This window comes from Rhinolophus sinicus, chromosome 13 (genome assembly GCF_057876585.1).
Source record: "Rhinolophus sinicus isolate RSI-liver-muscle chromosome 13, RSI-T2T, whole genome shotgun sequence".
NCBI classification, from domain to species: Eukaryota; Metazoa; Chordata; class Mammalia; order Chiroptera; family Rhinolophidae; genus Rhinolophus; species Rhinolophus sinicus.
In genome coordinates, this window is record NC_142513.1 from 26304585 (window position 1) to 26321866 (window position 17282).

Sequence of the window (17282 nt, forward strand, 5' to 3'; positions counted from 1 at the left end):
ATCATTATTGTTGTTGCGTGTTTTTGTGTGCTTCCACAAGAATGCCTGAGCTTGAATTAGAGCAATGAACAAACATTAAATTTCTTGTTAAACTTGGCAAGAGTGGAAGTGAAATCAGGGACATGTTAGTTCAAGTTTATGGGGATAACACCATGAAGAAAATGGCAGTGTACAAAAGGATTAAATGTTTTTCTGAGGGGAGAGAATGCGTCACTGATGAAGAGAGGTCAAGGCAGCCTGTAATAAGCAGAACTGACAGAAATACTGCAAAAATTTCTGGAATTGTGTGTCAAAATCATCGGCTAACTGTGAGAAGCATAGCAGACCAAGTAAACATCGGTAGAGAAACAGGAAAATCTTAACTGAAAATCGTGGCTTGAAAAAGGTGTGTGCAAAAATGGTCCCAAAGGAGCTCACCGATGAACAAAAGCAAAGGGGAATCAGAGTTAACCAAAACCTCTTGGAGAGGCAAGACGATGTTTTGGGCCGTGTTATCACTGGTGACAAAAAAATGGGTGTACCAATATGACCCTGAAATAAAGCGTCAAAGTGCACAATGGAAGTCAGCCAATTCTCCATGACCAAAAAAGTTCCGTCAGTCCAAATCAAGAGTCAAAACGATGTTGCTAACCTTTTTGATATCAGTGATTATTTATTATGAATTTGTACCAACTGGACAGTTAACTAAGTTTACTATTTGCAAGTCTTCATGAAAAAGTTAGACAAAAATGCCCTGAACTTTTCACCAATGATTTATGGCTTTTTCATCACGACAATGCACCAGCTCACATAGCACTGTCTGTGAGGGAGGTTTTAGCCACTAAACAAATAACTGTGTTGGAACACCCTCTCTACATATCTGATCTGGCCCCCAATGACTTCTTTCTTTACCCAAAAGAAGATAAAGAAAATATTGAAAGGAAGACATTTTGATGACATTTAGGACATCACGTGTAATACGACAACAGCTCTGATGGCCATTCCAGAAAAAGAGTTCTAAAATTGCTTTGAAGGGTAAACTGGGCGCTGGCATTGGTGCATAGCTTCCCAAGGGGAGTACTTTGAAAGTGACCATAGTGATATTCAGCAATGAGGTATGTAGCACTTTTTCTAGGATGAGTTCACAAATTTGTCATACCTCTTATAGGTATTTCATATAAGGATGCAATAACAGGAGCACCGTTCTAGTTGCTAGATGGGATGATGTCTGATTCATGAATTGCTTAATTAAGCCAATTAGTTATTTAAATAAAAAAGAATGCAATAATACATATTTAATCATCTTCTCAATAGACATTTACATTTTCCAGTTTTTCTTTATGAGAAAAGTGCTGTGATAAGCCTCCCCATACACATGTCTTTGTGCAAAATTCTGATTATTGTTTTAGGATAAAGTTCTGAAAGTGAAATTAATGGATCAAAGAGTGTGACATTTCTAGACTCTTGTTATATGTTGCCCGTTTCTTACTAGAAAGATTATACCAATTCCACACTCACCAGTTACTTCTCACTTCTCCCTCATGGCAACAAAATTATTATTTAAAAAAGCTTTGACAATTTTATAGACAAAATTGTCTCCATTTTGATTTATATTTCTATGATTGGTAATGTGAATGAGTTTTTTAAATATGTTTATTGGCCATATGTATTTCTCTTCTGTGATTTGTGTATTCCTGTATTTGCCATTACTTATACTAGAGCATTAATGTTTTATTTTTAACATGTTAAGGACATTAACTGTCTGTCAAGTCTACTGCAAATACTTTTTCCCCACATCCCTTCTGCAAGTTCTGATGGTCTCATCCTCCAGTTGGCAATATAGCTTCTATTATTTGGGTACTTCAATCGAAACTTCCATTTTAATATTTTGTCTTTCTCGTTTATCCGTTGCTTTAAAATTTTAGTTCGATGATTCTTGGTGCACAATTTTACCTGTCATTCCTTTCCTTTGTAATTATTTCATTTTTATGCTAAGAAAAGACATTCTCACTCAAGCTCAATTTATTATTTATTGGTATTTTTTCCTAATGGTTTAATACTTCGATTTTTACATATTACTTTTAATCTAGTTACCACTTATTTGCGTGGCCTAATAAGTAAAGATCCATCTTAATTGTTTTCATACATAGTGAATATTCCCACCATCATTTTTAAACACATAATTTGTTTCTACCAATTTGCTTTGCGTACTATTAGGTCTAGCATCGTGGTGAAGAGCAAGATGGTGGAGTCAGGCTGCCTGGGTTCAAATCCTGGCTCCACCATCCTCTGGCTGTGTGATTACCAGAAAATCAATTAACCTTTCTGTGTGTCAGCTTCCTCTTCTGTAAAATGAGGATATTAATAGTACCTATCATGAACTAAATGAGATAACCCATGCATTATATATTAGGTTGACCCCTATGAAATCAATGTTTTTATAAGTCAAAACTGATTGAATATCATCACTCTCACGAGTCAACCTAATGAGTGCTAATTTATTCCTGAAGTTATATTTTTTCTACCACTGCTCTATCAGTTCTAATCCAGATTCATACCTGTTCTATTTACTATAGCTTTGCAACATGTTTTTATCTGGTAGAGCAAGTTTGTCCTTATTTTAAAGAAAATGTTCTTTCTTGTTCATTCTTCCAGATAACACAGGAGTTTAGAACCTGTCACTAATTTTCCATAAAAGTCCCATTGAAATTTTTCATTAGAACTATTTTAAAATTACAAATGATTTAGAAAAAAAAACATTATTGTTATATTTTTCAGATTTGCCATCCAGGACCATGATTTCATGTTTTATTTATTAAAATTTATTTTTAAGCCTCTCAGTGAAACTCTTCATTTTTTCCCTCACAGTGCTCCCAAACATTTTCTGTTACTTTACTCTGAGGTGTTTCAGAATATTTTTGCAAATGGAAATTTTCCCTTTTATGTTCCAGCTTGTCATTATTGGCACATAGAAAAACATTTTTGTAATATTTTTTGTATCCAACCACCTTATTTGCTATCTCATTCTTAACATAGCATTTGCAATAGATATATTTTTAGTTCCTAATACTGAATCATAACATCTTCAAATAATGACAATGGTTTCAGAAAAGAATCTTTCCTCCTATCCATTAAAAAAAATCATATTTCTGATTTATTACTTATTAAAATGGTCAGAACTTTCAAATGATCAAATTTAAAAAACAGACTCTACATTCTGGTTTTTGCCTATTTTAATGAGAATGCCTTATTGTTTAGAGGTGAAGAATGCTGTTGACTGTTAATGTAAGTATTTTTGTGATCTTGTAGAGTGTTATTCTGCTCCTGGTTTATCTTGAGCTTCCTCTTGGTAATGATGACTGAATTGTAATTGATTGTGTTCAGGATCTACTGTATTGAGATGACCGTATATTTCCTGAAGTTTCCTGTGGGTTTGATGTATAAAATGTTTAGATTTCTTGATAGTAAACAACTCTATTATTCTTGGGATAAATGTTTGTTCATTGGAATTGTTGTCTCATTTCCGTATAGGAAAACTGAGGTCCTTAAAGTGACTGGCTTGGGTCAGAGCATTTTACTGGCAAAAGCAGAGGCTGAGGCAGGTCTGCAGACTCGTTATTGGCCTTTACACACAGTCTCTCTCTCTCTCTCTCTCTCTCTCTCTCTCTCTCTCTCTCTCTCTCTCATCACCCCATATACTACATAACATCACAATTTAGCACATGGAGAAATGAAGTCCTCCATGGTATAGACCAGTTGCCCAGAGCCACACAGCTGCCTACTGGTCCAATCAATTCCTCTGTATCTGAGTTCTGTTTGATTACTTGTGTGACCCTGACTAGGACAAGCTCCCATTCTGTGACTCAGTTTCCCTATCTGACATTATTTCTCTTCTGTAACCACACATTTCAGGGGCCAGGAGAGTGCCTGGAAGGAACATTAATCACCCTTACCTTTTTCCTCATTCCACTTCACTAAAGGACACAATCTGTTGGAAATCCCCTCCCCCAAGGGCGTCCACCTGCAGCCAACTCTGACCGAAAAGCTGATATCGGAAACGGCTCTAGGAATTCCAGGTCAGTGACTGGCCGTCCTGCTCCAGGTAGACTCCAACCTACGTTTCCAAATGGGGGAAATAAGAACCATTCTGAATCCGGAAATGGTGAGCTTGAAGCCTTGGTTAGCTACGAAGGCAGCGGGGAATGTGAGGGTGGCCCCTCGGCAGGGCTCAGGGTCTGGGAAACACACAGGACCTGGCCCCTGCCAGGTGTATTCCCAGGGCATTGCCCAGCAGAAAGATGACAACCCATCGGTAGGTGGGGAGACCTGACTGTGCTGTCGTTCAGAAGGTCCTCCTGTGGGCAGAGGCTTCCTGGAGGAGGTGGCCCTCCGGAGGGGCTTGCTTTAGATAGTTGGGGGACCATATTCCCTGCAGAAGGAACCACCTTACTTAATGTCTTTACCATCAACCTTAAAAATAAGAAATTGTACTCAACCCAAAGAGAACAGAAGCACGGCAGAGATTTTAAATGTAAGAGACTGCCTTCAGATTTTGTTTGTCCCGATTTACACTTCCGGTCCCCAACAAGGCCAATTCCTCGCCTTGGCACTGTCACACCGCACTGAGATATGGGGGTCGCGGAGAAGGGGAATTAAATGAAAGGGGTAGAGGCTGCTCAGTTCCTGGGGGAGGGAGGTCTAACATGTGGCGAGCTGGCAGGCTCTGAGGAGACGCCTTCCGGGGCACCCCTCTCCCGAGACAGCCAGGAGGGGACTGTCGTGTGCCCCCGCTTCCCTCGTATTACGCGATCCGGTTGGTACCCGAGATTGGCGCGCCCTCTCGCGGCCACGCCTGGCACTCCGCCGGCCGAATTTAGTGTCATCTGTGTTTCCTGCCTAGGCAGAGCGGGCAGCTGCCCACGCCGGTGTTTGAGGACCAGCACGAAGACAAACTTATCTTCAGAGGTCGTCCCCACGGCGATCCCTCTGCAGCCTCACACTGGAGAACACCGGTCAATGCGATAGAAGGTTTTACACGCCCCTCCCTTGTCCAAGCATTTCTCTCCTGTCCCCTGCTCTTACCTACCCCTTCCTGCCTCTTTTGCTAAATACTCCGTCCCACCCTTGAATCAACAAAGCCTCACTGGGGTGTTGATGACTAATTATTACTCCCTTTAACTGTAGCTTAAGAAGGTATTTCACATCTTTCTTCCAGAGTCAAATTCCCTGGATCTAAATGCCAGTGCTGATGCTATGGTAAGTCTTGAGTCAGTGTCACTGCTTAGTTAGGCTCTGCGCTTACTAAGTCTAAATAGCTGTTACTGATGACTTACTCTCTTTGTGCCTCAGCTTCCTCGTCTGTGGATTGGGGATAATTTGTAGTACCTATGTCATAAATTTGATGTAAGTTAAATGAGTTGTGACATGTGTAGCCAACCTGTATCTCCTCATGTTCCCTTGATGCCTCTCCTTTTCCCTGCACTCAACCCCAGGTGTACCTTCACTCCCCACAGCTCGCACCTGCTTCTCATTGTTGCCGGGCTGGCCCAGGCTGCTAGAACCTGCCTAGCCCACATGCAGTAGCCTGGAAGTGCGGGAGAATCAGAGAATGTATTTGTCCCTGTATTGAGTAGTTGAGGTCTTCCAGAGAAACAGAACCAATAGGATAGATAGATGATAGATAGATAGATAGATAGATAGATAGATAGATAGATAGATAGATAGATAGATAGATATTGGATCACATGATTATGGAGGCTGACAAGTCAGCAAGCTAGAGACACAGGAGAACTTGTGGTATAACTCTAGGCTGAGCCCAAAGGCCTGAGACCCAGGAGAGCTAATGTTATAGTTCCAGGCCTAAGGCAGGAAAAAAAAATTGTTTTCTAGTTCAAAGGCAGTCAGGCAAGAGGAGTTCCTTCTTACTGGAGGGAACTGTCCAGGTCTTCAACTGATTGGATGTGGCCCACCCACATTAGGGAGGTCAATCTGCTTTACACAGCCTATTGATTCAAATGTTAAATTCATCTAGAAACAACCTCACAAAAACACCAGAATAATGTTTGAACAAATACCTAAGCACCCTCTCTGGCCCAGTCAAGTTGACACACAATATTAACCTTCACAGCCCCCAGTAGCAGATCTTAAGTAACAACAGACAGTTGGGGTACAGGAGGACAAACACTCCAGCTGGATTCTGCACTTGTGTCTACCTCCCCTTTTCAGTCCCATTCACCCACTCCCCTGCAGGCTTTCTCTAGCCTTGTTTTCTAATACATTACTTCTATGTGAATCTTCCTCACAGAGGTACTTCTGAGGGCCCAACACAAGACAACATGTAAAGCACTTAGACAAGTGTCTGAGACATGGTAGACACTCAAATGTTTTACTATTAATACTATTATTGTAGTTATTTGAGGTGCTTTGAGGCCTGGTCCGCAGGGTACTAGGGCTCCACTCTGACCCCTGCCTCCTTCCCAAGGCCTGGCCCTGAACTGGGCGCTCCTCACCACCTCTCCAGGCCTGACATCCATCCCTTGCCTGGACTCACACAATTTCAAGTTGGCTAATTCATCCTCCCCCAGTGCAGGAATTTGCTCTACAATATCCCTGATTCAGTCTTTTCGCCTTGGCTAGAACTGCTCCTGTTGCTAGAACAGTCCATTTCTTCCCCAGGACACTCAGAATGTAAATCACTATTATAAATATTAAAATAAATAAATAAATAAATATATATATATATATATATATATATATATATATATATATACACACATATTGCTTGATATATATATACACACATATTGCTTGACAATAGAGATTCCTTCCTACTCATAGTCAAACATAAACTGAAAAAAAATGAATGTCCACAAAAAACGGGGGGGGGGGGGGGAAGTTGCCTATTTTTCTGCTCATCTCCTGGGCCCGCAGGAACACACAATGAGCTTAGCTCACCATCCCGCCCTCACATAGCATTCATTGTGAATAACATGAAAGAGTCTGGCTGATAGCAGGATTGTATGACCATAATTAGATGGATAATTATTTGTATATAGAAGGGTTTAATGAATGGGGCTTGATGCATAAATACAGATATTAGGAAAGGACTCCACTAAAAATGAACTTAAAGTAATTGAAAAGCTTTTGATGGATGATTGGCCATTTAAAAGGATTTTTGTAGCTAAAGTGTTATTGGTTATGTCCATCTTTTACTGAAAGACTTTGAAAATGAAATCAAAGCATCTGAAATTATAATGGGGCAAATGGATTAAAAATGATAAAAACTCAGGTTTTATGCAGCTTCTGCTGAACTCAGCTGTGACACAAATTGAATTTTATCTTGTCGATATTGGCATAAAATAAGGGCCATTATAAAAAGTATTTTAGTAAATTCAAAGCACTATAGATGTGCGTGGAATACAGCAGTCAGTTACTTGTACTGTTAGGAAATGGGTTGAATTTTCCAGAAGGAAATCAGTTTGAAATGAACATGGGTGAGAAATGAAGGCACTTTGAATATGTAAAATATAGTTTTTAATTAGTATCTTAAAGATTACATCAACGATAATCACTGTTACTTGTCAGAGATACTGATACTCTGCTGCAATTAACTAGGTACTCCTTAGATAAAGGTTTGCCAGGTTAAAGATCATTTTTTTTTTTTTTCACATATGCAACTGATCACATTTTCCTGGCCCAGGCATCATAAACCATACATGAAAGGGGAATATCCAAAGTTTGCTTAGTATTTATGCCACGGAGAGCCATCAGTTGCATTAAATATGCTTCTGGTTCAGGAATCAGCCAAGAGGAAGACACTTAAGCAGCTGTGAGTATTTAAAATATGACTTTTTCTTTTTAAGGCATATTTGTTATGGTCACATGTATGTGTGATGTATGTGTATTTTACACTCACCTGTGTATCTTACACATTGTATACTGTAAAGACATATACCAAAAGTAACAGTGGTTATCTTTGATGTAATCTTTAAAATATTAATTTTTAAAATGTTTTACATGTTCAATGTGCTTTTCTTTCTCTCCCATGAATTATCTCGAATTTTGTTGAAGTTTTTAACAGAGGATCTTGTTTGTTTGGTTTTTTTGATGTTTTTTTTTCATTGTTTATTGTTTCCTAACAAGTTTATTTCAGAATAAAAAATTTACCTTTAAGGACCAATTTATAGTTTCATCTCACAACTTTTGGTAAGTAAAATTGGTGTTACTGCTTAAGTCTAAATATTTCAGATTTTCTATTATGTTTTCCTTTTTAACCCCTGAGTTGTTTTTTAATTTTATTTCATTGTGACCTGAAAAAATATAGTCTATAAAAGAATTTTTTAGGGTGGCCAGATGACTCAGTTGGTTAGAGCCCGAGCTCTAACAACAAGATTGCTGGTTCAATTCCTGCTTGGGATGGTGAGCTGTGCGCCCTGCAACCAAAGATTGACAACGGCAGCTGGACTTGGAGCTGAGCTGGTCCCTCCACAACTAGATTGAAAGCCAATGGCTTGGAACTGATGGGCCCTGGAGAAACACACTGTTCCCAAATATTCCCCAATAAAATTCTTTTTAAAAAAATAATTTTTTAGAATCTGTTAAAAAATTTCTTCTGTAGCCTAATATGTGATCAGTTTGGGGAAGTGTTCTATGTGGACTTGAAAAAAAAGTCTGTGCTCTCTATAAATGCTCTCTCTCTCTCTCTCTCTCTCTCTCTCTCTCTCTCTCTCTCTCTCCCTCTCCCCTCAGCTCCCACCCTGTAGTGTAGATGTGTGAATAGCATCATCCAGATGTTCATTCATTCATTGTTCATCCTGATTCTATTTCTTTTTCTTTCTATCTTAATCTATCCTTCTAATCTAATCTAAGAAATGAGGCCCAAGTTCTCTATTTCTGATTCTGTGTCTCTTTCTCTTTGTAATTCTGCATTTTATGTATCACTTTTTATATTTTGAGACTGTACCTAAGAGCATACAGACTCATGTGCTGTATCTTCTTGGTGGATTGTTTCTCTGATCAGTGTGCAATATCCCTCTTTGTCTTTTTTCACTACTTTTCTCTTAAAATACTCTTTTGTCTAATATTAGTACTGCTTCTTTTAGTACTTTTAGTACATCATCTTTTTGTTATTGTTAGTATTTGCCTGTTTTTTTATCCCTTCCATTTTAGCCTTTTAGTGTCCTTTGATTTATGTATGTCGCTCATACCCTGCATAGAGCTGGACTTTGTTTATATTAATTGTTGCTTCTGTTCTAATCTGAAAATCTCTGTGTATATAGATTAGATGATTATTAGGTGACTGTCATCTGTTTATCTTTATTATGATTACCATTGTATTGGGCTTATTTCTACCATTTTATTCTGTTTTATATTTACTTGCTTCCTCTTTGCTAGTTTTACTCCTTCCCTGACTTCTGCTGGATTACACCTAATTTCTTTATTTTCTTTTAGTCTCCCTATTTGGAGAGCAACTATTTTCTTTTCATTCATTGTATCAGACTTATTTCTACCATTTTACTCTGTTTTATAGTTACCTGCTTCTTCTTTGCTATATTTTCTCCTTCCCTGACTTGTGTTAGATTACATATGCTTTCCTTATATGAGTCTCCCTATCTATTTGTAGAGCAAATATTTTATTTTCATTCATTAGTAGTTATCTTTATATTTATAATATACTTCTCATTTTCATATATTTCCCACAAAAATCTAAGCAATATCTGTATCCTCTTCTTGAACAGAATACATAATTTTCAGTTCTTTAAATTCCCTCTTAATTTAGCTTCCTCACAACTACGATGTTATTCTTTTCTAAAATTTGAGTTCTGACTTCTCTTAAAACTCAAATTATTTTTACCTTATTCATACAAGTCATTATCATTATGAGTGTCTTATATTACACAAGGATAATTATTGTTATTTAGAGTAAACACCTACCATAGTCGTCTTAGCAGTTTGCAGAAGTCTCCTTCCATACAAACAATGGAGTATGCGGAGTCTTGAATGAAAGGCACTGAATTGGGTAGGTGTCATGTCTTAAATAGGTGACCTCAAGCCTCAAGCCTAAAACAAAGATGTATCATACTATGAACAACTCGGGATTCTTGCGCCCAAGTGACAGACACCAATTTGCAGAAGCTTAGGTCAAGAAAGGAGATCTGTTTGCTAGTGTAACAAACTCCAAGAAGGGTGGGAACCCAAACACCATCAGACTGGTTATTTCATCCTTTTGTCTGTGTCATCCTTGCCATTTCTCATGTCACTTTTCTCAACAAGACTAGACCTGTGGTGGCTGTCCAGCTGCCATCTTTCCAGGTTTAGCCCAGCAAGAAGAGGCCTTGTTGGCTCCAGCCCCGGTTGGAAAGGCTCAGAGAAGGAGTTTAATTGCCCGGCTCTGGAGTTCTTGCCTGGTTTCTGACACTCTACTAGCTGTTTTATTTCATGAATAAGTCAGAGAGTTATCAATATTGTAATCTATTTTATGACAGTTGTTAATGCAAGTGTGTTGATCTAAGTGGTCTGCTCAGTCTTTCTGTTCTTTGTAATCTCCTGTTTCATGTAAATGCTCTGTTTTAATACTCACTGTGTACTTTGTCCCTCGCTGTGTACTTTGTCCCTTCCTTGTCTCAGGTTTTCAATAACCATTTAGTTCATTTCTCTGCTTTGTTTTTTTTTTCTTTATTATAAGAGGGAATGCTCACCAAACACCTAATGACGTTTGCCAATTAGAGGGATGGTTTTGTGGTGAGATGCAACACCTCCCAAAACAGAAATATTTAGATAACAACCCCTATGCATGTCAGTATTCAGTTTCTGTCTATCAATTTTCACCCATATTTCAAGTGATTCTCACTTGTTCCCAGCTGTGCACCATATGAAATTGGCTCTGTTCCTGCAAATCGTCTTAACAGTGTGCTCCTTTTCCATGCCTTGCCCCATTTTTATTTCTCTCTTTTGCTTCTCACTTATCTCTGGTGACTGGAATTTGTCAGTCACTTTTTATGACTTCCAGGTTTGGTGTCATATTTTGAAAGACTTTCGTCACTTTGAGTTCTGCAATGGACTGAATGTCTGTCCATGTTTGTCCCCATAATTCATATGTTGAAATCCTAACTCTCAAAGTGGTGGTATTTGGAGATGGGGGCTTTGGGAGGTGATTGGGTCATGCGAGTGGAGCCCTCATGAATACGCTTATAAAAGAGATCCCGTAAGTTCCCATGCCCCTTCTGCCATGTGTGAATACAATGAAGATGGTCACACCAGGAACTGAATCTGCTGATTCCATGATTTTGAACCGTCCAATCTCCAAAACTGTGAGAAATAAATTTTTGTTGTTCATAAGCCATCTAGTCTCTGGTATTTTGTTATAACAGCCTAAATGGACTAAGACAGGTTATAAAAGAGTTCACCCTTTCTTCTAGCACTTTTATGGTTTTCCCTTTTTTGATTTAACTCTGACCCATCTGGGATTTATGATGGTGTAGGAAAAGAGATACAGCTCCAATTCACTCTTTTTCAGGTGGTCTCCCAATTTTCCAAATACAGGGGTACCTCGGTTTTCTAACGTAATCCATGAGCTCTGAAACATTCGAAAACAGCCATCAGCTAGGCCTGAGGATCTTGCACTCTGGGGAAGCCGGGTGACATATTCGACTTCTGAGTCGTGTTCGAGAACTGAAGCATTTACTTCCAGTTTACCGCATTCATACACCAAAATGTTTGTCAACAGAGATCTTCGAAAACCCAGGTACTACTGTACCATTATTTGAAGGATCCTCACTTTTTAAATTAGAAATCTCATCTTCATTATATGGTCAATTTCCATATGTATGGATCCATTATCTTGATTTTTCTTTTTCAAATATATTCTATTGATCTGACTAATCTGCTTAAATAATTATAATTTTGTAATATATTTTAGTATTTGGTAGAGTTATTCTTTCCTTCATTATTTCAGCAGTAGTTTCCTAGCTATTCTTGCATGTTTATTTTTTCACATGAATTTTAAATTCAATTAACTTAATTGAATTTAGTTCCCTCCAAAAAAATTCTATTGGTGTTTTATTTCAGTCACTTTAAATTTATAAATTAAATTGGGGAGATTTTTATGATGTCGAGTTTTCCTATCTAAGAACATGGTCTGCCTTTCCATTTGTTCAAATCCTCTCTGTACCTCTCAGAAGCGTTTTGAAGTCTCGTTCATAGAGTCCTTTCACATTACACATAAGCCTATATCTTTCATCTTTTTAAATGATGTGGTAAATGGGGACTCTTCCTACTATATCTTCTAAATAGTTGCTATTTGGAGGCTATTTTGCTCTATATGTTAATTTTGTACCTGCTACTTTACTGACTGTCTCTCTACCTATAATATTTTTTTCATTTGATTTTCTTGAGTTTTCTGGTTATACAATTGTATACCATCTCCAAAATATTGATGATTTTACCTCCTACTTTCTAATTTTTGAATTCCTAAAATCTTTCTCTTATCTAACTGCATTGACCTCCAGAAGAACGTTAAATAATATGCTGCTAGTGGATGACTTGTCTTCGCCTGAACTTAAACAAAGATGCTTCCAGTGTTTTCCCATGAAGCCTAATGCTCATGTCTGGGTTGACATGGATGTATTTTATCCTATTAAAGATGTGCCCAGCTATTCCTTTTTACTCAATATTAAGTAGCAAGTTGAAGCTTGGTTTAAAATGCATACTTTCTATATTTGGTTAAGAAAGGACCCATCACATTTATTTTACCAGAACTTTAGGTTTGGGACTAGATAAAGCTTAATTCAATACCCATCTACCAAGCTATAGGATCTCCATAGTCATTGAGTCTTGGGTAACTCATTGATAAATTGGGAATAATACTTCGCTCATAGAATACTGAGAAGTTTAATTGAAAATGAATGTAAAGCACTGCCTGACACACAGTAAATGCTCAATTAGTGGCAGTTCCTTCAATTCTCAGTAATAGTGCTGTCCTCTCCGAGTTTCTTTCTTAATGTGATCATAATAATAATTTTCCTTGACTCCAGGGTATAAACTCTATTTGGTTAAAGCATATTATATAATTATTTTAATATATATATAATAATTATTAACATAATTAATAAAATATAATTTTATTTATATGTTTTCCAATTGTGGGATTTTTTTTAGACTGGTCTTACCCGTGTTAGATTTGGGGATTTAAAACACGTTTGTGTCACAATATTTTTTCTATATCTTGTAACATTTACTGTATTGATGTTTGAAGGTGGGTAGGGAATTCTCACCCAAGGTGATAGCCATGGGCTCATGAATTCTGGACTACCTTGGAATATGTTGACCCTGCACTGCTTTTACTCAGCACAAAGGGGCAGCATTGCAAAAGTAACTGGAGCAAGGTTTTTCGGCAGCTCATGAAATGTTAATCTGGTTGAAGCCTGAGTTAAAACACTTTTCAAGGAATTTAGTTCTTACCATTTCAGCCTTTTTCAGAGGACTGTTTATAAAATAGTGGGTGTATGAAAAACACAAAGTAAGTAAGCCTTCAGTAAATGGCATGAGTTAGCACAGCTTCCTGCCTCACTTTCTTCATGTCTTTACACAGATGCTGTCCCTGACCACCCTATATGAAAATGCAACCTGCCTGCTCAACTCTCCCTCTCAACTCCCCTTACCATGCTCTGCTTCTTTTCCATGCTATTTATCAAGTCCAACATATTAGATAATTTCTTTTATTTTCCCTTTTAACGAGGTTCCGTTTATTTAAAAACAAAACAAAGAAAACTGAATGTATCCCAAATGAATACACAACCTGAAACTATTTTCTGAGGGGACTACTCAGCTAAGCTATGGTATTAATAAGCACAAAGTGGTTTTAAAAAACAATTGCTTGTAGACACCTTTTAAATGAACATTTTACATAAAATGGTACTTTATTATACACACCCAAGTAGTGCTTCTCAAACTGCAGCACCATTTCTTGGCTGAAGGAGTGGAAGCAAATCATCTTAGGGGTTTTTCAAAATGTAACAGTATCCACCCCTGGGAAAATATTCTAATACATGTCTTTTTTTTTTTTTTAAGCGTCCTACAGTCTTTAAATTCTAATAAAGTAAATATCAGTCTTTAATATCCCACATAAACAAAAATTTCTTTGGGGGTCCCCCCTTTTTTTCAGAGTAAAGGGGTCTTGAAACCCAAAACTGAGAAAACCACTGTAGTTTATCCTTAGCCATATGTGGTCAGTTTCTGGCTCTGAGCTCATAAAGCACCAGTGCGAGGGAATTACCCCAAGCTGCTGTATAAGGCCCTGGCTGGGCTGAGCTTTCTGTCCGTTATAGCCCAGGAAGCTGATTTGTGGTGACCTGTTGGACTTGGACCTTTTAGCTTGTTTTCTCCTTTTTCCCTTAGTATATACAGCGTAGTTAGTATAGTTATTGTTTATTAGCACAGTTAGTAATATTATCGTTAGTATACATAGTCAGTGTAGTTAGTATAGTTATTATTATTAACACAGTAATATTGTTGATTCAGTTAGTATATTTAGTCAGTGTAGTTAGCATAGTTATCCCGCATAGTTAGCAATATTGTCAATACAGTTAGTATATTTAGTCAGCGTAGTTAGTACAGTTATTGTTTGTGAGCACAGTTGGAGAGCATAGTTAGTATCGTCAGTGAGCATAGTTAGCAGGTCACCAAGTTGTGTGAGTTTACAGACATCCGTGTTGACCAGGAGCCCATCAGTGCCCATTACGAGTTCCAGGGAACCATCGGAGAGGGCACCTTTGCCAACGTAGTATTGGGCAAGAACATTCTCACGAAGACGATGGTGGTTGTGAAAATCATCGACCAACGGGCAGATCCTACAGAATGCGCAGATCTCTCCTGCACGAAGTCTGCTGCATGGCAGACTTGCACCATCCTAACATCCTCCAACTATTCCATGTGGTCAGCACGGCGGAATCCTTCTCTCTGGTCATGGAGCTCATGCCTGGAGAGGACATGAACCACTACCTCCATGACCACGGCCGCATGTCAGAGGACACGAGAAGGGCATTGTTCACAGACCTGAAGCCACAAAACGTGCTGTTAGACGCTCAGATAAAAGCTAAGCTTGCAGACTTTGGACTTGGCGCATCCTTCAATGTCCATCAACTCAGCATGTTTTGTGGCAGTCCTGCGTATGTAGCCCCAGAACTGTTCCTGGGTGAAATATATGATGGTCGTGCTGCAGACATCTGGAGCCTGGGAGTGCTGCTGTACAAGATGCTTATGAACACCATCCCTTTCGAGGCAATGAACTGGGAAGAGCTGCTGAAGAAGTTAGGCAGTGGGCAGTATGCGGTGCCTCCCTAGCTATTCATTGACGTGGAAAACTTCCTCAAAAACTGCTAGCCCTCAACCCTGAGCAGAGAGAAAATCTAAAGGACATCATGCCGGATCCTTGGCTAAACATGGGCCAAGAGGAAGAACTGAAACCTTACATTGAGCCACCCAGTGATGTCATAGACCCCTGGGTAACAGAAAAGATGGTTAATCTGGGCTTTCACTGGGAAGACATCAAGGACACATTGTCAAACAAAACATACAATAACATCATGGCCACGTATCGCATCTTACACACACAGAAAAACAACATTCTAGTATCATACCATCAAGGTAAAGCCCTTCCATCCTCCTGAGGTCCAGAGCCGCAGTCCCTCCCCAGCCCAGGAGGTTCAATCCGAGTGGTCCGGTTCCCAGCAGTCAGAGCAGCAACCTATGGACCATGAGTCAGGACAGAAGGCCCAAGAGTCTGCCAGTCCTGCAGCCATCCTGGAGTACAGCACCACCATTTCTGAGTCCAGGACCATCAACCCCCATCCAGTACGGGATCCAAGACCGCCACTCCTGAGCCCTCCACTCCCAAGCACTGCCAGGGATCCAGGACCTCCACTCCCAAGCACAGCTGGGGCTCCAGGACTGCCACTCCTGGCCATAGACCAGGCTCTAGGACTGCCACTCCCGAGCTCAGCCCTGGTTCCAGCACCACCATCTTTAGCCCAGCCCCCCCAGTGTCACCCTGAGGACTCTCTCTCCAGCCACAGCACCACCAGCAGCAGTGGAAACCCAGAAGAAACCAAGCCAGCCGGCGGCGCTTGGCTAGGAGGTGCTTAAACTTTTTAAGAAAGCTCTTCTGTCTGCTGCCCAAGAAGGAGTACTGCAAATGCAGTCAGGTAAAGCCCCTTTAGATTTTGACGGCAAAGGCAGGGCTAGAACAAGACTCCGGGGAGGACAAGCTGGGCTCCTGCATTTTAAAGGCTGAACTGGACAAAGCTGAGGTCCGGGGAGCCTGACCACATGGTGAGGGAGATCAGCCAGAGGCTGGATGCAAACTGCAGGTGGCAGCAGTACAAAACACACACGGTGTGTGCAAGGAGCTGTGGGCGAGAGGATGTGGTCCAGCAGACATGGAGGTGTGCAAAGTGCTGTGGTGTTCTGTGCATGAGATTCACATCCAGGGTATCTGGCATCGCCGTGGCATCCAGCATCGCAGGGGCCTTCAGAAGCACCTCCTTGGCAGACAAGAGGAGGGACCACCCTCGCAGCAGGTCCACCACTTCGACCCCCAGCTGGGTGAAACTTCAGAGACTGGACTGTTTTTCCTTGGGCCCTTCTTCCCTCCCCTCCTCTGTGGGAAGGGGATGGTTCTTATTAAAGTACTCGGTTTTCCAAACCTTTCAATAAATATCTTGCTTCAGAAAGATGTATTGGGTTCTCTTGTTTTGCATCCTCCAGTTTGAGGAGCATGGAGTGATGTAATACTTGGACTTAATTGGCACAACTCTGCACCTTTCCATGTTGTACCCTCTTGGTCTTCTGTTCCCTTGGCTTTGAACCCTCAGCTCCCTTGTCCATTTCTCCTTTGTGGCAGGATGGTGTTGCTTGCTCACATAGCACACATGCTGCCTTCTTCCTGTGGATGCTCAATTGGAAGGAATCACAGTTGGCCAAGTCGGTTATGGCAACCACTCCCCTCCCTCAACCCCCTGCTAGTAATTGGATGAGGCAAGGACTCATGACCCAGTTTTGGCCAATGAGACATTACAGGAAGTCCACAGGGGCTTCTGTGAGAGATTCTCCTTCCTGGGCACTGGATGATGTCAACAGAAATCATCTCCCTGACCTGTTGGCTTTGCTTCCTTCCCTCGGTGCTAGTCTAGATAATTTAATTATTTATTATGTTTGTTGTTTATTGGGTTCCAACTTATTCCACCCCCAGAATGTAAGTTCTATAGGGGAATTGTCTGTTTTGCCCTATGATGTATCCCAAGTGTCTA

At 39.9% G+C, this 17282-nt stretch overlaps 1 pseudogene; it reads left to right on the forward strand.

Moving 5' to 3' along the window:
* Positions 1-4138: 4138 nt before the first annotated feature.
* On the forward strand, positions 4139-15644 carry LOC148756041 (serine/threonine-protein kinase MARK2-like; annotated as a pseudogene).
* The last annotated feature ends 1638 nt before the right edge of the window (positions 15645-17282 follow it).